The sequence below is a fragment of the Neoarius graeffei genome, chromosome 11 (genome assembly GCF_027579695.1).
Source record: "Neoarius graeffei isolate fNeoGra1 chromosome 11, fNeoGra1.pri, whole genome shotgun sequence".
NCBI lineage: Eukaryota > Metazoa > Chordata > Actinopteri > Siluriformes > Ariidae > Neoarius > Neoarius graeffei.
The window spans coordinates 19,494,463-19,518,090 of NC_083579.1; the positions used below are offsets into that span (position 1 = coordinate 19,494,463).

The 23,628-nt window shown below is 47.9% G+C and overlaps 1 protein-coding gene across 23 annotated transcripts in view; it reads right to left on the minus strand.

Moving 5' to 3' along the window:
• The window catches only part of gphna (gephyrin a), a 471,572-nt gene that overhangs the window by 66,672 nt on the left and 381,272 nt on the right, over positions 1–23,628 (minus strand). Inside the window, exon 25 of one of the 23 annotated variants that reach the window (XR_009655626.1) lies at positions 16,828–16,925. The exons of the other annotated variants lie outside the window; for them this stretch is intronic. The gene's annotated coding sequence lies outside the window, so the exon portion shown is untranslated. The remainder of the gene's footprint in view (positions 1–16,827; positions 16,926–23,628) is intronic. 23 annotated transcript variants of the gene reach the window in all.

Consider the following 23,628-nt stretch of genomic DNA (forward strand, 5'->3'; position numbering starts at 1 on the left):
TTAAATGAAGCTACTCCTGTAGGATATGAGTATATGGAGAAGCCACGTTTAACTGGGCGGGGGGCAGTCTTGCTGTGATCTATCTCTCCAGTTATAGGATTGTATCTATGCCCTTGCAGAATTTTTCATCATTTGAATGTCTTGCTCTGAAATTTATTGGTGGTCTACCTCTACTGCTTTTGCTCATTCATCGGCCTCCCAAAGTTTCCTCTGTTTTTATTAAAAACAAACAAAAGGAACTCGCACACCTATATGTCAATGTAATAATGTACTTTTATTACATATTAAAACAACAAGAAAGTGCTACCCAAGTGAAAAGTGCAAACGTTTCGGTCACAATCAGACCGGTCTGATTGTGACTGAAACGTTTGCACTTTTCACTTGGGTAGCACTTTTTTGTTGTTTTAATATGTAATAAAAGTACATTATTACATCGACATATAGGTGTGCGAGTTCCTTTTGTTTGTTTCTAGTTATTCTATTGGAACTTACGCACCCACCAGGTATCAAATTTAAAGGTGCGGTACCTCCATTGGAAAGCACGTCTCTGTTTTTATTAATGAATTGTCTGAGCTGCTTTCATCTGTCAGTGCTCTGTGTCCATCTATACTGGTGATTGGTGATTTGAACATTCATGTTGACTCAGATAACTGTGATTTTGCTAAAAACTTTGTGGCTGTCCTTGATTGTTTTGATTTCACCCAACATGTAGATTTTCCCACCCACTCAAAAAGCCATATCTTAGATCTTGTTTGTACCTCTGGCATCACACCATCAAATTTATATTCCAAAGATTTCTGTGTTTCTGATCACATGGCTATTCTATTTAATATTGCTGTCCCCGGTGGTGTAGTGGTTAGCGCTGTCGCCTCACAGCAAGAAGGTCCGGGTTCGAGCCCCGTGGCCGGCGAGGGCCTTTCTGTGTGGAGTTTGCATGTTCTCCCCGTGTCCGCGTGGGTTTCCTCCGGGTGCTCCAGTTTCCCCCACAGTCCAAAGACATGCAGGTTAGGTTAACTGGTGACTCTAAATTGACCGTAGGTGTGATTGTGAGTGTGAATGGTTGTCTGTGTCTATGTGTCAGCCCTGTGATGACCTGGCGACTTGTCCAGGGTGACTTTCGCCCGTAGTCAGCTGGGATAGGCTCCAGCTTGCCTGCGACCCTGTAGAACAGGATAAAGCGGTTAGAGATAATGAGATGAGATTGCTGTCCCTGAGCCTCTCCATCGCAGGCGTGTATTTCACACCATCACATACAGGAGCACAAAAAACATAGTTACAGCTGATTTATTTGACACACTACATCCTATTGTGACCATTAAATCATTAAACTCATCCCCTGAGGAGTTAGTCATGCTTTACAACTCTCACCTTGCTGACTCTCTCAATCACCTTGCCCCCCTGAAGACGCATACTGTCTCTTTCTCTCACTCTGCTCCGTGGTTCACACCTGAGCTTCGTAAAATGAAGGCTGCTGGTCGGCAGCTGGAGAGACTGAGTCGTAAAACTGGCCTGACAGTTCATGCGCTGGCATACAGTGACCATTGCCGCTTTTCCACTACAAACGCGGCTGAGTCGGGCTGAGCCGTGCCGTGCTGAGTCGAGCTGAGTGAGGCTATTGGAGTTGCATTTCGACTACAACCGCGCTGAACCGTGCTGGCTGGAAGTGGGTGGACACATTGGGTGGAGTTAGCGAAAGTGGGTGGACGTCACGTGATGTCGTTAAGCAGCGCAAACAGTGACATCAGTGAGCTTTTAAGCGGTAGTCTCACGACCCGAATAGTAAACAATAAACATGGACATGGAGTCGTAGTGTTGCTGGTCTTGGTTCTGTGGCTTGTTGTCACCGACAACGCCAACAGATACTGGCAAGAGAGTATAGATGAGGCGAGGCGCATAAGGCTTCAGAAATTCTCATAATTCGTAATTATTCTTCTTCCGGGTTTACGGTGTTTACAGATCCCAGCGTGGCTGAAGTGAGCTGAAGCGAGCTGAAGTGAGCTGAAAAAGGGTAGTGGAAAAGGGCCACATGTCTCTGCCTACAAAGAGTCTCTAATTGATGCCAAGACCAGATATTACACCACCATCATTACCAGAGGCCAAGGAAACACTAGAGCCCTTTTTTCTACTGTAAACAAACTTCTCTTGCCTGCTAAAAACTTTCCTCTTACTCCCTCCACTGATCTTTGTTGTAAATTTCTTGAATTTTTTCAAAACAAAATTAACTCTATATACAAGCAGATCAAATCCACTCCCATCACTCCCTTTAATGTCCCCTTTCCCTGTCCACCACCAGCTGGATCTTTCTCTGCTTTCTCATTAGTCGATGAGCAGTATGTCCTCGGCTTAGCATCTAAATCCAGGCCTACCACCTGTCTCCTCGACCCTATGCCCACCTCCTTGGTCAAGATTTGCCTGCCAGTTCTCTGTCCCCTGCTGGTCAAGATAATAAACTCGTCCCTTTCAACTGGATTAGTCCCTCAGGCTCTCAAAACAGCAGCTATCACTCCTGTCTTGAGAAAACCTGGAGCAGCTATTGATGATTTTAAAAATTATCGCCCCATTTCCAATCTTCCCTTCATTGCAAAAGTTCTAGAGCGTATTGTTGCCAATCAGCTCCAAGAGCATTTAGCCCAATACAATCTTTGGGAGAAGTTTCAGTCTGGGGTTAGGGCCATGCACAGCACCGAGACTGCCCTGGTCAAGGTTGTCAACAATTTGCTGTTAGCTGCTGACACTGGCCATGTCAGTATACTTGTTCTCCTCGACCTTACAGCAGCTTTTGACACTGTATGTCACAATCTTTTATTGAGCCGCTTAGAAACTCTGCTTGGCATCACTGGTTCTTCTTTAGCCTGGTTCAAATCTTATCTTACCATGGGAGAATAGTTTGTTTCAATTGGAGGCTTTAGATCCCCTAAATCACCCCTCCTTCATGGTGTCCCTCAGGGCTCTGTCCTGGGACCCTTACTATTTGTAATATACATTCTCCCTCTTGGCCACATAATACAGCATTATGGGCTCAACTTTCATTGTTATGCAGATGACACCCAAATTTACATTCAAACCAAACCCTCTCACCCACTCGCTCCGTCCAATCTTGTCAACGGTCTAAATGCAGTCAACAATTGGATGGTGCAGAACTTTCTTAAATTAAATCAAGACAAAACAGAAGCCATCATCATTTCCACCCCTTCTATCTTGAAAAAAATGGAGCACTCACAGCTATCTATTCCTGGTTATTTCACTTCCACTTCTGGACTCTACTCTCTCTTTTGACTCACACATTAAAAATATTACTAAAACAGCTTTCTTTCACCTGAAAAGTCTCTTCAAACTCCATCCCTCTTTAACTTCATCTGCAGCTGAAATGCTTATACATGCTTTTATCATCTCAAGACTGGACTACTGCAATGCCTTACTCGATGGCATCCCAGCCAAGCGACTAAATAGGCTGCAATATGTCCAAAACTCAGCTGCTAGGGTACTCACTCACACCAGGCCCTGGGATCATATTACTCCTATTCTCTACAACTTGCACTGGCTCCCAGTCAAATACCGCATCCAGTACAAAATTATCCTGCTTGTCTATAAATCCCTACATAACCTGGCCCCTCCCTATTTATCAAATCTCCTAACTCCGTATCAGCTACCTCTAAATCTTCGCTCCACAGATGTCCACCTATTAGCAGTCCCTAATGGCCCTTTTCCACTACCCTTTTTCAGCTCACTTCAGCTCGCTTCAGCTCACTTCAGCCCGACACGGCTCGCGTTTCGACTATCAAAAACCGGCACGACTCAGCTCGTTTCAGCCCTGCTTAGCCCCTAAAACTCGCACCGTTTTGGAGTGGGGCTGAAGCGAGCCAAGCCGTGCCGACTGAGGCTGGGGGCGTGAGCAGACACTCCCCTGTGCACTGATTGGTGAGGAGGAGTGTCCTCACATACCCACACACGCCCCGCGAGCGCGCTGGGATCTGTAAACACCGCAAACCCGGAAGGAGAAGAATTACGAATTACGAGAATTTCTGAAGCCTTATGCGCCTCGCCTCATCTATACGCTCTTGCCAGTATCTGTTGGCGTTGTCGGTGACAACAAGCCACAGCACCAAGACCAGCAACACTAACGACTCCATGTCCTCCATGTTTATTGTTTACTATTCGGGTCGTGAGACTACTGCTTAAAAGCTCACTGAATCAGTGACATACAGAGCATCGTGGACGAGTTCGCGGAGCGCAAGGCTCGTCGTATGCCCTTCAAATAATGCGCGCAGTAGGCTATTGATGTTTTATTATGAGCCATGTACAGTATGTCGCCTAATGTTTTTTTGTTTCTGAGTTACATGTTCGTTTGAAGGACTTAATGTACAAAATAACAGTTGCACCCCGTAGTGTTGAAATTGGTAAACACAGTGCATTCAGTGAGGTTTGCACCGCCCTCCTTTTATTTCTGACTCTTCCTGTCACCACTCTGAGCGCTCATTCGTATGCCCTTCAAATAATGTGCGCAGTATAGGCTATTGATATTTTATTATGAGCCATGTACAGTATCCTAATGTTTTTTGTTTCTGAGTTACATGTTCGTTTGAAGGACTTGATGTACTAAATAACATATAGTTGCACCCGGTAGTGTTGAAATTGGTAAACACCGCAGTTGCGGACATTTTGTAGCCTAAAATGATGTTATGATAAGCTTTAATAAAGGGCCCGGTCATTTGCCCCGCCCCCGGCCCGGCTCTGACTTGTTCCGCCACTGTCACTGATGTCACTGTTTGCGCTGCTTAACGACATCACGTGACGTCCACCCACTTTCACTAACTCCACCCAATGTGTCCACCCACTTCCAGCCAGCACGGTTCAGCGCGGTTGTAGTCGAAATGCAACTCCAACAGCCCCGCTCAGCTCGACTCAGCTCGACTCGGCACGGCACGACTCAGCCGCGTTTGTAGTGGAAAAGCGGCATTACTCTCTGCTCTGCTCTATGGGTGACAGGGCTTACAGTGTTAATGGCCCTAAGCTGTGGAATGCCCTGCCACTAGCGTTGCGCCAATGCTCAACACTGTCCACTTTCAAAGAACAGCTAAAAACACATCTCTTTAGCTTGGCCTTTTCTCTCTGATTTTTAATAACACTATTATTATTATTGATTTCTCATGATCTTATTATTGTTCTTATCCTATTGTTTTGCTTTTTATTGTTCAGTGTCCTTGGGTACCTTGAAAGGCGATTATAAATAAAATGTATTATTATTATTATTATTAACGTGCGCAGCAGAAACACCCTGGGCTTCAACAGCTTCGACAGGCTGGCTAAACCAGGTGAGGATAGCCGATGGGCCTCGGGCCCTTGGTGAGTTTTGGGCATGCCTACTCAAACATGTGAAGCCTGGACTCTCGGTGGGTTGTGCAGAGGAAACCACAAGACAGGTTCAACGGGCAGAAAGGCAAAGGCCAGCAATGTGTCGTGGAATACACAGGGCATGACAAGGTACAAAGGTTATCATGGTCATCTACTGCATCTGACTCCATCTCCAGCCATCTTGACATTGTCTTGCTACTGGACCAAGATGGTTTTGGACGAGAGTGTATGGTTGATGTGCACAACTCCTCCACACTATCAACCAATTCACTGCGCAAGTCACTTTGTCATCCATTTCTTAAGTCCCATGGCAATGGGCAAGCAATGAAGCGGCAGGTGTGGGTACACTGGAAGCCGTAGCTGTAGACCTACACATGGGTGGCCCAGGCTACATGGTTGTTTTCTCTCAGAACTGGAGCAGATGGGGAATCTGGCAGTCGTCTGGGTGTTTGAGCAGCCCTATTCAGGACAGCACTGTTCACCTCCATAGCCTGAGGAAGGGGCTAGAAAAGGTGCCCTAAAAATTTTCTGCTCTGCCTCACCCTATCCAGTTCGCCATGGCTGGAGGGGGCCTTATCTACAGCGGTCAAGAATCAAAGAAAAAAAAGATTAGGACTGTTCCCCTAATTCTTGGTGCATGAAATGTGCGCACCCTTCTTGATAGAGAAAAGACAGATAGGCCCCAGAGATGAACAGCACTTATTGGAAAGGAACTTGCACGTTACAATATTGACATGGCAGCATTGAGTGAGACCTGACTTGCCAGCACAGGTGAGCTATGTGAAAGGGGCTCTGGTTACACCTTCTTCTGGAGCAGAAGAGGAGATGAGAGACATGAGGCAGGTGTCTGTTTTGAAGTGAAGACATCCCTGATTGGCAAGCTAGCAGGACTTCCCAAGGGAGTGAACGACAGGTTGATGATTATGAAACTTCCCCTTCTATCTGGGGGAAAAAACACCTTACTCTCATCAGTGCCTATGCCCCAACCATGTCAAATCCTGACACAGTAAAAGACAAATTCTATGAAGACCTGCACTCTACAATTATGGATTTCCCAAGAGCTGACAAGCTTGTCATACTTGGCGACTTCAATGCTTGGTTAGGGTCTGACAGTGCCTGGGAGACCGTCATGGTCTAGGACACTGTAATAGGAACGGTCTGTTGCAGCTCCGGACCTGTGCTGAACATGAACTGCTGATAACCAACACCATCTTTCAACTCCTCACACACATGTAGGTATCATGCCGCCATCTTGTGTCTAAGAACTACAACTTCCGCGTTGACTACGTCACGCCTGGGCGGGATCACGTACATCATTCCTCAGGTTTCACATAAGAGACTTGGAAACTCCATTTTTCTTTGTCTCTGGTGTCTGAACTCAGCGGAGGACAGACCATAGAGGGACGCTCACCATCGGACCGTCCGAAACCACGACTCTTTCCGGCAAGAGACACGTTTTAGAACGTTCTCCTCCTTCTATCCACCCTTGATCACAGTGGACTCCAGGAAACACGCGCGCTTTTAACTCAAGTGAGTTATAAACCGGTTTTCTCAGTCATTCTTTTAGTACGTACTAGACTGCAACCAAAAGGCAGTTTTATTGGTGTTGGGAGTGGCTGGACCGTCCTAACCTGTCTGATCAGAACTTTCTTCTCACGAGCTACGAAGATCTTCAAAGAAAACTTCAGAGCAACCGCTCTCTCTCTCTCTCTGTCTCTCTGAAGCGCAATCTTCAGCCTGCCTGTCATTTCCACGGAAGAGACTCTGCTTCCTACAGAAGACGAAAGTTTGCAGTAAGGAAAGGCACTGGGCAAAATAATTAGTCTAGACAGTAATTAATTCACTAAGCGTGAAATTATATTCAGGAACAACTGTGCACACTGTGTATTATTGTTGATTTTCTATTATTTGGTATTATTGATTTAAAATTGGTTAATCCATAAGTTTGTGCATGTCTTTCTCTCTCTCTCTCCTAACATTCTAATTGCATTTAACTCACTCATATTTTGACCTTATTAAGATTTCAGTGAGTTTGATAATGTTATGAGTGTGGAATTTCTTTGTTACTGAGAAAACGCGTGCTCACTAAATCCTGAGGGGTCCCCTCCTCCAAGATTGCAGATAAGACACTCTGGCTCGTCCTGGCACGGACACGCACGCGCACACACACACACACGCACATACCAAGATTGCAGATAACAAATTCCTGTGCCTCAAGCTAAAACTGCTTATACACACACCACACACACACACACATTCACATACACACACCTCACTGTATATAGTCCAACTGATTTATCCATTTTTGATCTTTGTATAATAAATTCATTTATTATCAAAGCTGTGTGTGTACTCATCTGCTGTTCGATATTCTGAAGTGGCCCAGTCAAAAGAATTCAAGAAAGGTGTAGACAATTTGTAATATGGTAAGTGATCAATAATAATTTGATAAGATACCATAATCTAGCTCACGGTGGTGTAGTGGTTAGCGCTGTCGCCTCACAGCAAGAAGGTCCTGGGTTCGAGCCCCGGGGCCGGCGAGGGCCTTTCTGTGTGGAGTTTGCATGTTCTCCCCGTGTCCACATGGGTTTCCTCCGGGTGCTCCGGTGTCCCCCACAGTCCAAAGACATGCAGGTTAGGTTAACTGGTGACTCTAAATTGACCGTAGGTGTGAATGTGAGTGTGAATGGTTGTCTGTCTGTGTCTATGTGTCAGCCCTGTGATGACCTGGCGACTTGTCCAGGGTGTACCCCGCCTTTCGCCCGTAGTCAGCTGGGATAGGCTCCAGCTTGCCTGCGACCCTGTAGAAGGATAAAGCGGCTAGAGATAATGAGATGAGACCATAATCTAGCTGTTTGGTAATTTATCCAGGATTAATGGTATGATTCATTAAATGATTCACTAAATGATTCATTGAACGGTTCACCAAATGATTCATTGAACGATTCACTAAATGATTCACAGATTCATTAAATGATTCCTTGATTCGATTCATTGAATGATTCACTTCAACGATCCAAATGAGACTGATTTTATGTAATTATTAAAGATTGATCACTTATCCAAATCTTAAATACACAAATCCTTAATTACACCTACATTATTGGAGGCACCGCTGGGATGATTGGTTTGTCGACTTCTGAGTATTGTTACAGCAGATCCACTACAGGTGTGTTAAAACGGTTAACAGGAGTGTGATAACCATATCACAAATTCTAACAACCTATTGATAACTTAGGATAAGAGAACATCTCCAACCAATTAAACCTTGTTAGTTAATTAATTACATAGTTAATATTAATTAATCCTAATTGATTAATAATTAACTCATTGATTGGTTAATTACCCAATACCCAATCTAAATAAAATGGCATCCCCTCGTGTCTCAGAGACTGAAGACAACGAGCAAGACGTGTCCCTTTCTGAGGTCATCACAGACCTCATTCACTGCTCTGACTCCGATAGGGCAACCATTAGGGGCATGAGTAGGCATGAGTGCCAAGCTGGCATAATCAACTCAATAACACAAATGAGAGATCCAACGAGAACAAAAATCAGTGTCCAAGATGCACTAGGTAAACTATTCCTGTTACACTTCCAGGATACTGATCAACAGATCAGATCCCTGCATGGAGAGGTTGACAGGCTGACCACCGGCAACGCCGAGCTGACAGCCGAGGTCAATGATTTATCTAGGGAGCATAGCCTCTTGAAGGACTCCCTCGATGAGTGCGCCGAAAGGCTAGAGAAAGCCGAGAAAGGCGCCGGAAGGGCTGCCAAGGAGCAGAACCCCAAAGAAGGGCGCGAGGGGCGTGAGAGACCCCCAACCATGCGTCAAAGTTTAGAGCGAGAAGAGGCGTCCGAACTGGACACCGAGGATTACCTGGTCGAGCACCAGGCGCCCCGCCAACCTCCATCAACTCGCTACACGACTCCGTCGTCGTCTAGCCAGGGTGGGGTTGCCCTGCGCTCATCCCGAGCCCAGGCCCGTAGCACACCTAGGTCAGTGCGCTACAGCTTCCCTGATCCGCCTTCAGGTGAATCAGACTACGACTCTCGTGCGGAATGGGAGCAATTCCAGAGTAGCTCAGATAGTGAGCACTCAGGAGAGCGAAGGGGGTTGCGTAAAGATGCGCACCAAGCCCTCCGCATACGGCAAATTGACCTACTTGCCAAAGATATCGAGCGATTCGATCCCGATAATAAGAGAACCAACGTAAATGATTATTTACGAGAAATTGACCGATGCCTGATGGACCTACCGAGAGCCACAACGCGAGAGAAGCTTAAACTGGTCTGGAAGACCTCCAGTAGTAGCATCCGTGCCTTTTTAGAGACACTACCGCCAAACGTTCGCGATAGTTATTCAAAACTTCGCAATTACATGCGGGAAGAATATGCGCCGTACACGGATGAAACCTCCGCAACATTGTGTGCTATACAAATTAGGCAGAAACGGTCTGAGGCGCCTCGTGAATATTATAGATGGCTACGTACCGCCTACTTCCAGGGTAGCAATGCACCAGGTTTAGAAGAAGATAGGGGCTTCAAATCCCTTTTCTTACATAACCTCCACCCAAGCGTGCGGACTCAAGTCACACTGATGTGTTGGCAAAATGGCTACTCGATGAAGAAAACTAGGCAGCTAGCCCAAATGATCTGGGAGACCATTGTCAAAACCGTAAATGGAAACAATGATGAACCCAGAGTCCTTAGCCTCCAGGGTGAGGACAAGCCCCCGCTAACCTTAGAAGGAGGTGAAGCACCAAAAGGGGGACCCACCTGGAAAAATCTCGGTCCAGCCCGATCCTTGCCGAGCCATCACCAAGGTGAGTGGGAGAATCGGCAAGGTAAGGCCAGGAGAGACCGATGGCAAGGTCATAGTGACTATGGCAACCGCCCATCATGTAAAAAGGGTCATAAGGAACAAAACGGTTGGCAGCAAGACCATCATCCCCACTCTGGCCAGAGATGGCAGGAGCGTTCCGACCATAACACTAAACGTAATTGTAGAAATGTACAACACAGTGACTCAGACCAACCTGATGAGTCCCACTCAGAACTGGACTCTTTGAAGGCCTGGTTGGCTGAATTTAGGAAACTGTTACAGGAACAGTCAAATTCCTCAACCAGTAAAACCAAAGAGCCCAAGAAAAATGACAAAAGCTACCCACTGGCATGACTAGGCCAGGAACCACGAGTAGGTCTCGTGAAAGGGGGAGGAGATCCCTCTGAAACAGCAGGCGAGGGTCAGGATGTAGGGCCCCCCCTGGTGGCGAAGGCAAACACACAAAACGCACCTCTCACGTGCGCTAAAGTCTTCACCACCATCTCTGACACACGGCTCTCACAAGGCGACCCAATCCCAACCAAGCCCTGCAATATAAACTTAGTCAGCTTTACACAAATCAAAATCCCACAGTCGTTGGATCCCACAAAACATGCACAAACTCGTTGCAATGAGATTAGTGTGAACACTGATCAACCAAGTGCCACGCGAGATCAAATTTCTGATGAACTTCAGTTCATGTCTTTGCACACCGAGTCCGGTGTCGAAACATCCAACATCGTGACTCCCACTAGTGGCCACAACTCTTTGAAAAATCTCCCTTTATCCATCGACTCAGACACAGGCACCCATTTCACTGTTGGTGTAATGGCTGCGCTGTGGAACATGTTAGGCGTCGAGGCGAAATTCGATATCGCGCACCACCCTCAATTCTCTGGTCAGGTTGAGCGAGCCAATCAAACCATTGTGAGCATGCTGCAAGAGTATGTCACCCACCATGGTAAAGATTGGGATGTGAAACTTCCCTTGGTGCTATGGGCCATTCGGTCCACCCCTCATCGCACCACTGGAGTCACACTCTTTGGGATGATGACTGGGCGAGAAACAGTTCTTCCCCTGCATCTCCTATACAAACCAGAGGACATGAGCGTCGCAACTGCATACACCGCACATCAATATGTCAGCGACCTACGACGCCACCTACAGTCAACCTTTACAGGTGCCCAAAAGAATCTCGATTCTAGTGTAGGACACAAAGCCTACTACGCCCGAATCTCAAAGAAGTTCCTACCATTCTGGTCGAGACCTTTCGATCATGGGAAAACCGTTCCCCGTCGTGTATCACATTAGGACACCCCGACCTAATCAAACGCTCTCATATCGATGGGTCCATAATAATCGAAGCAAACTTTTTGAACAGTCCTCACTCCAAAAGGGGGTGGACGATAGCTAGGCCCATCCTGTCTACTTAGCTTGTATGCATCACTTATCTTTAACCGTATACTGTAAACACTTCAGGTCACTGATACCTTCGAGCGACGATAACGGACCAAACGGCGAGATATCTAATGTAGTTGTACACGCTAAACGCACCACTACCCACATGCTAGAACAGTTACAGAAATTCATAGTCACCGAGGAAGAACTGAGTGGTAAGACACGTCAGAAAAGGTTCCTCGGGGGTTTAATTATCGGTGCATCTGCCATTGGATCCTTGTTTTCTATCGGTCTCTCTGCAGCCAACACAGTCAGTTTGAATACGCTGAAAAAAGAAGTTAGCATTCTGAAAAAGGAAATGCCAGAGACCCGAGAGAAACTGCTTATCCAACAACATGAGCTGCAGGGCTTAGGCAAGTCCCTGCAGGGAACTATACTAACCGTTAACCTGCATACTGATCTAATCCATAACACTATGCAGACTGTAGACAAATTGGCCGAAATAATCAAGAGCGAGATCAAATATGTCAGAGAAATAAGGGATTTAATGCAAGACCTGCTTACAGAAGTAGGTGACTCAATCAGTTCCCTGAGTAGTGGCAAGGTTCCATCGTATCTCACACCCCTTAGCATGGTAGAGAATATACTACAATCCACCACTACTACTAGAGACGTGCATTCCTCACAAATACACCTGGCATATAGTCTTGGTAGTGTTATCCCCATTTTTGTGAGTCCACAAGATTTCGAGATAAGTTTCATACGAAATCTACCCATCACTGAGAGAAACAACATATATAGACTCAAGTCTGTCCTCAACGTAGGTTTCTGGAAGGACAATGCCGTATATGCATACAAACACCACCCATGGTAGCATACCATGACGACAACCCCTCTGTCTATTTTATTCCCAACCTAGAGATGTGCACCTCCACTAAAGACATCCACTGGGTCTGCCCAAGCAACCCATTTATTAGAGACACTATGGATTGCCTGTGCGGTCTGAGGGTGAAAGCGCCCGAACAAAAGTGTGTAGGTCAAATGTCCGCAAAGGACGAGGATATGGAAACTAGAGTAGAAAGAGCTGGTAGTCGGTGGGTTGTTAACACCCTGAAAACTGAAATCTTGATGTCATACAACCAGCATCACACAGCCACAAGAATGAAAATCCCAAACCAAACGGTGTTCCTTAGTGTACCACACGGAGCCACCATTCACATAGATGACATCACCCTACACCATCTTAGTACTGACAGGTACGATTCGGAAATTGAGATGATAGATGCATTCGAAGGTTATGATTTTGAGATCAGTAACACCCTCCAACAGCAATTGCTGGTTGAAGGGACCAAAACGGTGGAATTTAGTGTAGATCAGAATGGAATTTCAACCATAGTCTCCCAAACTCGGATCAGAGGGTTACTTGACCTCAAATCTGCCCTAAGTCTGATTGTTTTGGGACTACTTCTCTGTGGCTGGGTCTTTTCTGCTGGTATCGCATGCATGCTACACAAACGAATAGCGACGCTATACGCCAAGCTGGATAAAGGGGTCTGCGTTCCTGACAGCTTCGGCCATAGTAGCGCACGCTTTCTGGCCAAACCATCTGCTGCGGTTACTTTGCCAGAAGATTAGGTTTAACACCCTAAACACTAACACTTCTTTTCTCTACTTCACTTCCTCTCTTTTCTTGTTTTATTTTTTTTTCCTTTGAGTAGGAAATGAAGTATATATGTAGTGTTCACTGAAATGAAGTATATATATGTAACCTGCACTGAAATGAAGTATATATGTAGTCTTCACTGGAAAAAAATGCAACGTTCACTGTTTGAACTTTGAAGTAACCCTAATCTAGTTAGATAGTGATTATATGCCCAAAGTGCCTATGGTGATTATATGCTCAAGTGCCTCTACCTCCAACTGTCTCACTGGAACTCACAAGTTTACACAGTCTTCACAGGACACCATGAACTGTGCAGAACAAGTCTACCTCAAGGACTATGGACACGGCGATGATACGGTACGGTGCTCTCAGTGCTATGACTCCGTCATACTCCTGAGACCAAAAGGGGGAATGTAGGTATCATGCCGCCATCTTGTGTCTAAGAACTACAACTTCCGCGTTGACTATGTCACGCCTGGGCGGGATCACGTACATCATTCCTCAGGTTTCACATAAGAGACTTGGAAACTCCATTTTTCTTTGTCTCTGGTGTCTGAACTCAGCGGAGGACAGACCATAGAGGGACGCTCACCATCGGACCGTCCGAAACCACAACTCTTTCCGGCAAGAGACATGTTTTAGAACGTTCTCCTCCTTCTATCCACCCTTGATCACAGTGGACTCCAGGAAACACGCGCGCTTTTAACTCAAGTGAGTTATAAACTGGTTTTCTCAGTCATTCTTTTAGTACGTACTAGACTGCAAACAAAAGGCAGTTTTATTGGTGTTGGGAGCGGCTGGACCGTCCTAACCTGTCTGATCAGAACTTTCTTCTCACGAGCTACGAAGATCTTCAAAGAAAACTTCAGAGCAACCGCTCTCTCTCTCTCTCTGTCTCTCCGAAGCGCAATCTTCAGCCTGCCTGTCATTTCCACGGAAGAGACTCTGCTTCCTACAGAAGACGAAAGTTTGCAGTAAGGAAAGGCACTGGGCAAAATAATTAGTCTAGACAGTAATTAATTCACTAAGCGTGAAATTATATTCAGGAACAACTGTGCACACTGTGTATTATTGTTGATTTTCTATTATTTGGTATTATTGATTTAAAATTGGTTAATCCATAAGTTTGTGCATGTCTTTCTCTCTCTCTCTCCTAACATTCTAATTGCATTTAACTCACTCATATTTTGACCTTATTAAGATTTCAGTGAGTTTGATAATGTTATGAGTGTGGAATTTCTTTGTTACTGAGAAAACGCGTGCTCACTAAATCCTGAGGGGTCCCCTCCTCCAAGATTGCAGATAAGACACTCTGGCTCGTCCTGGCACAGACGCGCACACACACACGCACACACGCATATACCAAGATTGCAGATAACAAATTCCTGTGCCTCAAGCTAAAACTGCTTATACACACACACACACACACATTCACATACACACACCTCACTGTATATAGTCCAACTGATTTATCCATTTTAGATCTTTGTATAATAAATTAATTTATTATCAAAGCTGTGTGTGTACTCATCTGCTGTTCGATATTCTGAAGTGGCCCAGTCAAAAGAATTCAAGGAAGGTGTAGACAATTTTAATATGGTAAGTGATCAATAATAATTTGATAAGATACCATAATCTAGCTGTTTGGTAATTTATCCAGGATTAATTGTATGATTTATTCAATTATTCACTAAATGATTCATTGAACGGTTCACCAAATGATTCATTGAACGATTCACTAAATGATTCACGGATTCATTAAATGATTCCTTGATTCGATTCATTGAATGATTTACTTCAACGATCCAAATGAGACTGATTTTATGTAATTATTAAAGATTGATCACTTATCCAAATCTTAAATACACAAATCCTTAATTACACCTACACACAACAAAACGTCTTGGATGCACCCACGGTCCAAACATTGGCATCTTATTGACTAGATCATTGTCAGAAAGAGGGACAGACAAGATGTAAGAATTACCAAATCCATGTGTGGCACTGAATGTTGGACTGACCACCATCTCATAATAATACAACTCAACATTCAAATTCAACCCAAGAGGTGCCCACAGGTCAGGAAAGCTCTGAAATGACTAAACACCAAGAAGCTACAGAACGCTGAAACCAAGCAATCCCTTGCTGAAATCTTACAAGACCGCCTGAAATCCACCTCACTGGATGATCAGGATGTAGAAGCCAGCCAGGCAAACCTTAGAGACATAACCTACAACACTGCACTGGAGGTCTTGGGGCCCACAAACAGGAAACACAAGGACTGGTTCAATGAAAACAATGAGGAAATCCAGCAACTACTCAATGACAAAGCACCTTAACGACCCCAAATCTACCTCAAAGAAAGATGCATTCACCAATATTCAGAGGACTGTGCAGGTGAAACTATGAAACATGCAAGACACATGGCTGAGCAATAAAGCTGATGAAATTCAAAGCTATGCTGACAGGCACAACCTCAAGAACTTCTATGATGCCCTAAAAGAAATCTATGGACTTACATCATCAGGATCACCCCCCATCATCAGGATCATTCCACAAGTGCCAATAAATGAGAAGCGTGATGACCCCCCATCCCTTCAGAGATACAGAAAGGAGTAAGTCTACTCTCCAATGGTTAAGCTCTTGGCCTAGACTCCATCCCAGCCAAGATCTACAAGGAAGGTGGCACAGCAATGACTGATAAGCTCCATCAACTATTCTCTCCAATATGGCAACAGGATACCATTCCACAGGAATTCAAAGTTGCAACAATTATTCACTTGTACAAACGCAAAGGGAACCGTCAGGCTTGTGACAATCATTGAGGCAAATCCCTTCTCTCTTCTGTAGGAAAGATACATGCAAGAATTCTCCTTGACAGACTCATACGACACCTCAACCAAGGACTCCTACCAGAGAGCCAGTGTGGATTTAGGGAAGACAGAGGAACCATAGACATGATCTTTGCTGCAAGACAGTTGCAAGAGAAGTGTCAGGAACAGAATGTTGAGCTATTCTCCACCTATGTCAACCTAACAAAGGCCTTTGACTCTGTTTCAAGAGAAGGCCTATGGAAGAACATGGCCAAATATGGGTGCCCACCTAAGTTCATTTAACATAATCAAACAGTTCCACAATGGCATGCAAGCACGTGTTCAGGAGAATAGTGACTTTTCCAACCCATTTCCTGTCACAAATGGTGTAAAACAAGGCTGTGCCCACTTTGTTCAGTGCTAAGTTCTCTGCAATGCTGTCAAATGCCTTCATGGAAGGAGATGTTGGAATCAACATCAGATACAGAACTAATGGAAAGTTATTCAACTTAAGAAGACTGCAGGCTAAAACCAAAACCAAGACAGACCTTGTTAGAGACTTTCTGTTCGCACATGACTGTGCCTGCAATGCTGGCTCAGAGGCTGACATGCAGTGTAGGGCTGACAAGTTTTCATCTGGCTGTAAAAACTTTGGCTTGACAAGCACAAAGAAGACAGAAGTGCTCCATCAACCAGTCCCAGGAAAACCCTTGGTGGAGCCTAACATTACAGTCAACAATGAAAAACTCAATGTGGTGAGAAAGTTAACTTACCTTGGCAGCATACTTTCCCAGAATGTCAACACTAATGACGAAGTAAATGCCAGGATCACAAAAGCAAGTGCTACCTTTGGCAGAATACACGGCAGCATCTGGAACAGAAGAGGCATCCGCACGGAGACAAAACTGAACGTGTATAAAGCAGATGTTCTCCCAACACTCCTGTATGCTTGTGAAACATGGACAGTCTACCAGTGCCATGCTAAGAAGCTAAACTACTTTCACACTTCATGTCTCAGGAAATTACTCAACATCAAATGGCAGGACAAAATCCCAGACACGGATATATTCACCACAGCAGACCTACCCACCATCCACACCATTCTAAAGCAGCACCAACTTCGATGGGTAGGACACCTGGTTCGTATGCCAGACCACCGGCTGCCCAAGAGGCTATTCTACTGTGAACTTGAAAAAGGTGCTCGGCTCTGTGGTGGCCAGAAAAAGTTTTTCAAAGACTCACTGAAAGCTTCTCTGAAATCATTTGGAATGGACTTCAACACATGGGAACAAACTGCCACTGACCGACCCAAATGGTGACACCTAATCCATGAGAGAGCTGTCATCCATGAGGAATCATGCATTACCACAGCTCAACAGAAAAGGCAGGCCAGGAAGAAGTGGGACAGAAACCCTCTAGCACCAGAAGTCCCAGCATTTTTCTGTCTACCTAGAAGACCCACATAGGGGCCATTTGGCCCGACCGCTTTTCCCCAATACACTAATCACTCATTTTGTTATGGTAATGAGGCTGTTAGTGGCAGTTTGTGGGGTGAGGAGGTCACATTTCACACACTTCACACTTCAGTGGTGAAGTCATGTTGGCTACTTCTGTGTGAATGTGAGAATGAGGAATAAAAACACATTCTATTCTAAAATGTGAACATGTGAATGTCCCATGTGACCATAACGACTCATGTGACTGCAACCAGACAATTGTTTGATGGATAAATACCTCAGTGCACATGGACTATCGCTTCAGTTCCCTCAAGAATTTTGTGGTGAAAGAAGCTCCTCTCCAAGGAACGAAGATGCAGAGATTCAACATTCAACAGGCATTGTAAGATTTCATTTCTAAGCTGTAAGGTAACTAACAGCCACATTTCCATAACAAAATGAATGTCTACAGGGAGGACTTGGGGCCAATTGGCCCTCTTGTGGGTTTTCTAGGTAAAAAGGCCAAATGGCCCCTGTCTGGGACTTCTAGTGCTAGATGACATCACCCACCTCCCCTGTCCACACTGCAACAGGACTTTTCGGGCCCAGATTAGCCTAATCAGCCACCTGAAGACTCACAGGCCAACCTCCCAGCCCTAGGATGACAAAGTGGTCATCATCGATATGACAGACGAACAACACCACCACGTGATCTTTGGCAAAGTGTAGACAAGCAGCAATGTTCTTTTTGGAGAGCAGTGGCTTTCTCCTTGCAACCCTGCCATGCACACCTGTGGCAGCGGGGGCGTGGTCAAGCGCCGGTCTGTGACAGGAGGGCGGAGTCAGGGAAGGTAACTGGCAGAATCACGACACCTGAGAACAATTAACCTGGCTTTGTGTGTGTCTTCCCAGTGACCGCGCCCTATTTAAGGAGGGAGAGTGAGAGCAGAGGAGCTGATCTCCGGACTAGACGCTGGCTGTGTGTGTGTCTAGCCAATATAACATTGTTCACTGAAAAGTGTGGCAATAAAGCCTTTTGCAAACCCGATCTCTGTCCTGCCGTCCTCCGTGCTCCACCCACACGTAGGGAGTCTTACAGTGGTGCTGAAACCCGGGACGTGGAGCACCAAACCAGCAGCCCCATGGAATCCTCCCCGTTCGCCGATCTGGTCCACGCCCTCGCCACGGCTCAGCAAAGCCAGCACCAGGCACTCGTCACGCTCCGAAAGGAGCAGGAGCAGCGCTTCAAAGCCCTGGTGCTGGCCCAGCAGGAAGATCGCGAGGTGTTCCGGCATCTCCTCGCGTCGGCGGGGTCCACCAGCGCTCCGGCCACGGGCCCGTCTCCCCTCATTGTCACCAAGATGGGCCCGCAGGACGACCCCGAGGCGTTCATCACGTTGTTCGAACAGGTCGCCGAAGCCTCGGGGTGGCCGATGGAGCAGCGCGCGGCGCGCCTCCTCCCCTTGCTCACGGGAGAGGCACAGCTGGCCGCGCTACAGCTCCCCGCTGACCGCCGGCTGGCCTACGCGGACCTCCGCCGGGCTGTCCTCCAGCGCGTGGGGCACACACCGGAGCAACAGCGCCAGCGCTTCCGCGCGCTGCGACTGGAGGAAGTCGGCCGGCCGTTCGCGTTCGGCCAGCAGCTCCGGGACGCCTGCTGGCGGTGGCTGAGGGCCAACAATCGCGACGCCGAGGGAATCGTCGACCAGGTGGTACTGGAACAGTTCGTCGCCCGCTTACCAGACGGAACCGCGGAGTGGGTCCAGTGCCACCGCCCGGCGTCGCTGGATCAGGCAGTCGAGCTGGCGGAGGATCATCTGGCCGCTGTCCCGGCGGCAGGACAGCAGATGGCATCGTCTCTTCTCTCCTCTCCTCTTCTCTCTCTCTCTCTCTCTCTCCCTCTCCTCCTGTGTCCCGTCCTCGCCCCATTCCCCCACCGCGGAGGCGGGGGCCGGCTCCACCCCAGCCGGCCCGCCACACCCGCGGTGCCCTCCCGTTTCTCCCTTCTGTGTCTGTCTCTCCCCCACCTCAGGTGAGTGAGCCCCAGATCACCGGTGCAGAGGGAAAGCCCGGGCCGGTTTGCTGGCGCTGCGGGGAGCCGGGCCACCTTCATCAGCAGTGCACAGCAATGGAAGTGGGCGCGGTGGTTCGGATCCCCGACGCGCCAGAGGCCGCCCTCGATCGGGCCGGAGCGTATCGCATACCGGTGAGTATCCAAGGGGCTACATATCAGGCGTTGGTGGATTCTGGTTGTAATCAGACCTCAATTCGCCAAAGCCTGGTTCAAAACGAGGCATTGGGGGGAGCACAAGGGGTGAAGGTGTTGTGTGTACACGGGGATGTTCACAGCTACCCTTTGGTGTCGGTCCACATTATTTTCAGAGGGGAAAAATTTATAGTGAAGGCGGCGGTTAATCCTCGCCTTACCCACTCGTTAATTTTGGGGACTGATTGGCCGGGATTTCGGGGTTTAATGACACGCCTAGTAGAGAGTGGGTCCTGCCATTTGACAGGGGAGGTCCCGGTGTCGCTTTGGCGGGAGCAGCTGTCACAGAGCTGTCGACGTCATCTCCGCGTCAGAGTGAGGAGCCGCCGGCTCCTCCTCTCTCTCTTGGGGAATCCCTCGCGGATTTCCCATTAGAGCAGTCGCGAGACGAGACTCTGCGGCATGCGTTTGACCAAGTGAGAGTAATCGATGGTCAAACGCTCCAGCCGAACGCCACCCCGTCCTTCCCCTACTTCGCGATTATGAAGGATAGATTATACCGAGTGACGCAGGACACTCAAACTAAAGAGCGAGTCACGCAGCTTTTAATTCCGAAAAGCCACCGGGAATTGGCACTTTAATCCCATGGCTGGACACTTGGGGCAGGATAAAACACTAGCCCAAATAATGGCCCGATTCTATTGGCCGGGGATTCGCGGCGATGTCTGTAGGTGGTGTACGGCATGCCGCGAATGCCAGTTAGTAAACCCAGCAGCCATTCCAAAAGCGCCTTTGCGCCCTCTACCGTTAATCGAGACCCCGTTTGAGAGAATTGGGATGGATCTCGTCGGGCCATTAGATCGGTCAGCATGAGGGTACCGCTTTATATTAGTTCTGGTGGACTATGCAACGCGATACCCGGAAGCCGTGCCTCTGCGCAATATCTCAGCACGCAGTATTGCAGAGGCACTCTTCCGCGTCATCTCCCGAGTTGGAATCCCGAAAGAGATTCTGACTGATCAAGGCACTACGTTTATGTCACGAACACTGCGCGAACTGTATAGGTTATTGGGGATTAAGCCGATCCGCACCAGCGTGTATCACCCACAAACGGACGGTTTGGTAGAACGATTCAACCGCACCCTCAAAAATATTATTAAAAAATTCGTAAGTGAGGACGCACGTAATTGGGATAAGTGGCTCGAACCCTTGCTGTTCTCAGTGCGAGAGGTCCCCCAAGCCTCCACGGGGTTCTCCCCGTTTGAATTATTATATGGGCGTAAGCCGCGCGGCATCCTGGACGTGCTGTGGGAAAATTGGGAGGAGGGACCTTCACAAAGTAAGAATGAAATTCAGTACGTTATGGACCTGCGCGCAAAACTCCACACGCTCACCCACCTAACTCAGGAGAATTTGCGGCAGGCCCAGGAACGGCAAGCCCGCCTGTACAACAAGGGTACGCGCCTTAGAGAGTTCACTCTGGGAGATAAGGTACTTGTACTGTTGCCCACGTCGAGCTCCAAATTGATCGCCAAGTGGCAAGGACCCTTTGAGGTCACACGGCGAGTCGGGGATATCGACTATGAGGTGAGGCGAACGGACAGGGGTGGGGCGCTACAGATTTACCACCTCAATCTGCTTAAACTCTGGAACAAGGAGGTCCCCGTGGCGTTGGTGTCGGTAGTTCCGGAGAAGGCGGAGCTGGGGCGGAGGTTCAAAAAGGAACATTGGCATCACGTACCTCTCCGGTCCCCTGTGGAGACCACCTCTCCCCGACCCAACTCACGGAGGTCGCCCAGTTGCAGACCGAGTTTTTGGATGTGTTCTCGCCCCTGCCCGGTTGCACTAACCTCATAAAGCACCACATAGAGACACCCCCGGGGGTGGTAGTGCGTAGCCGCCCTTACAGGCTACCTGAACACAAAAAAAAGGTGGTTCGGGAAGAACTTCAGACCATGCTCAAAATGGGCATCGTCGAGGAGTCCCACAGTGACTGGAGCAGCCCGGTGGTCTTGGTACCCAAGGCCGACGGGCCGGTCCGGTTCTGTGTGGACTATAGAAAAGTCAATGCGGTGTCTAAATTCGACGCGTACCCAATGCCTCGTATTGATGAGCTGCTCGATCGACCCGGCACTGCTCGATTTTATTCGACACTGGATTTGACGAAGGGATATTGGCAGATCCCCTTGACTCCACTATCCCGAGAAAAAACGGCCTTTTCCACACCGTTTGGTTTACACCAATTCGTCACCCTTCCGTTTGGGCTGTTTGGGGCGCCCGCGACGTTTCAGCGGCTGATGGACAGAGTCCTCCGCCCTCACGCCACATATGCGGCAGCATATTTAGATGACATCATCATCTATAGCAATGACTGGCAGCGGCACCTCGAACATCTGAGGGCCGTCCTTAGGTCGCTGAGGCGAGCAGGGCTCACAGCCAACCCAAAGAAGTGTGCGATTGGGCGGGTGGAAGTATGGTACCTGGGCTTCCACTTGGGCAATGGGCAGGTGCGTCCCCAAATTAATAAGACGGCAGCAATTGCGGCCTGCCCGAGGCCCAAGACCAAAAAGGGGGTGAGACAGTTCCTGGGGCTGGCTGGCTATTATCGTAGGTTTATACCTAATTATTCGGACGTCACCAGCCCACTGACTGATCTCACTAAAAAGGGGGCACCAGATCCGGTCCAGTGGACGGAGCAGTGCCAGCGGGCTTTCTCAGAGGTAAAGGCTGCACTGTGTGGGGGGCCACTTCTACACTCCCCTGACTTTTCTCTCCCCTTTATGTTGCAGACCGATGCGTCGGACAGAGGGCTGGGGGCTGTTTTGTCCCAGGAGGTGGAGGGGGAGGACCGCCCTGTCCTGTATATCAGCAGGAAGCTGTCGGTGCGTGAGGGGCGCTACAGCACCATCGAGAAAGAGTGTCTGGCCATCAAGTGGGCGGTTCTTGCCCTCCGGTACTACCTACTGGGGCGCCCTTTCACCCTCTGTTCGGACCACGCGCCCCTCCAGTGGCTCCACCGCATGAAAGATGCCAACGCGCGGATCACCCGTTGGTATCTGGCGCTCCAACCCTTTAATTTCAAGGTGGTCCACAGGCCGGGGGCGCAGATGGTCGTGGCGGACTTCCTCTCCCGTCAAGGGGGGGGGTGGAGTTGGCTGCAGGCCGGACGGCCGCCCGGCCTGAGTCGGGTGGTTGGAGTATGTGGCAGCGGGGGCGTGGTCAAGCGCCGGTCTGTGACAGGAGGGCGGAGTCAGGGAAGGTAAGTGGCAGAATCACGACACCTGAGAACAATTAACCTGGCTTTGTGTGTGTCTTCCCAGTGACCGCGCCCTATTTAAGGAGGGAGAGTGAGAGCAGAGGAGCTGATCTCCGGACTAGACGCTGGCTGTGTGTGTGTCTAGCCAATATAACATTGTTCACTGAAAAGTGTGGCAATAAAGCCTTTTGCAAACCTGATCTCTGTCCTGCCGTCCTCCATGCTCCACCCACACATAGGGAGTCTTACAACACCATCGTTGTTCAGTGTTCTCCTGATGGTGGACTCATGAACATTAACATTAACCAATGTGAGAGAGCCCTTCAGTTGCTTAGAAGTTACCCCGGGGTCCTTTGTGACCTCGCCAACTATTACACGTCTTGCTCTTGGAGTGACCTTTGTTGGCCGACCACTCCTGGGGAGGGTAACAATGGTCTTGAATTTCCTCCATTTGTACACAATCTGTCTGTCTGTGGATTGCTGGAGTCCAAACTCTTTAGAGATGGTTTTGTAACATTTTCCAGCCTGATGAGCATCAACAACGCTTTTTCTGAGGTCCTCAGAAATCTCCTTTGTTCATGCCATGATACACTTCAACAAACATGTGTTTTGAAGATCAGACTTTGATAGATCCCTGTTCTTTAAATAAAACAGGGTGCCCACTTGCACCTGATTG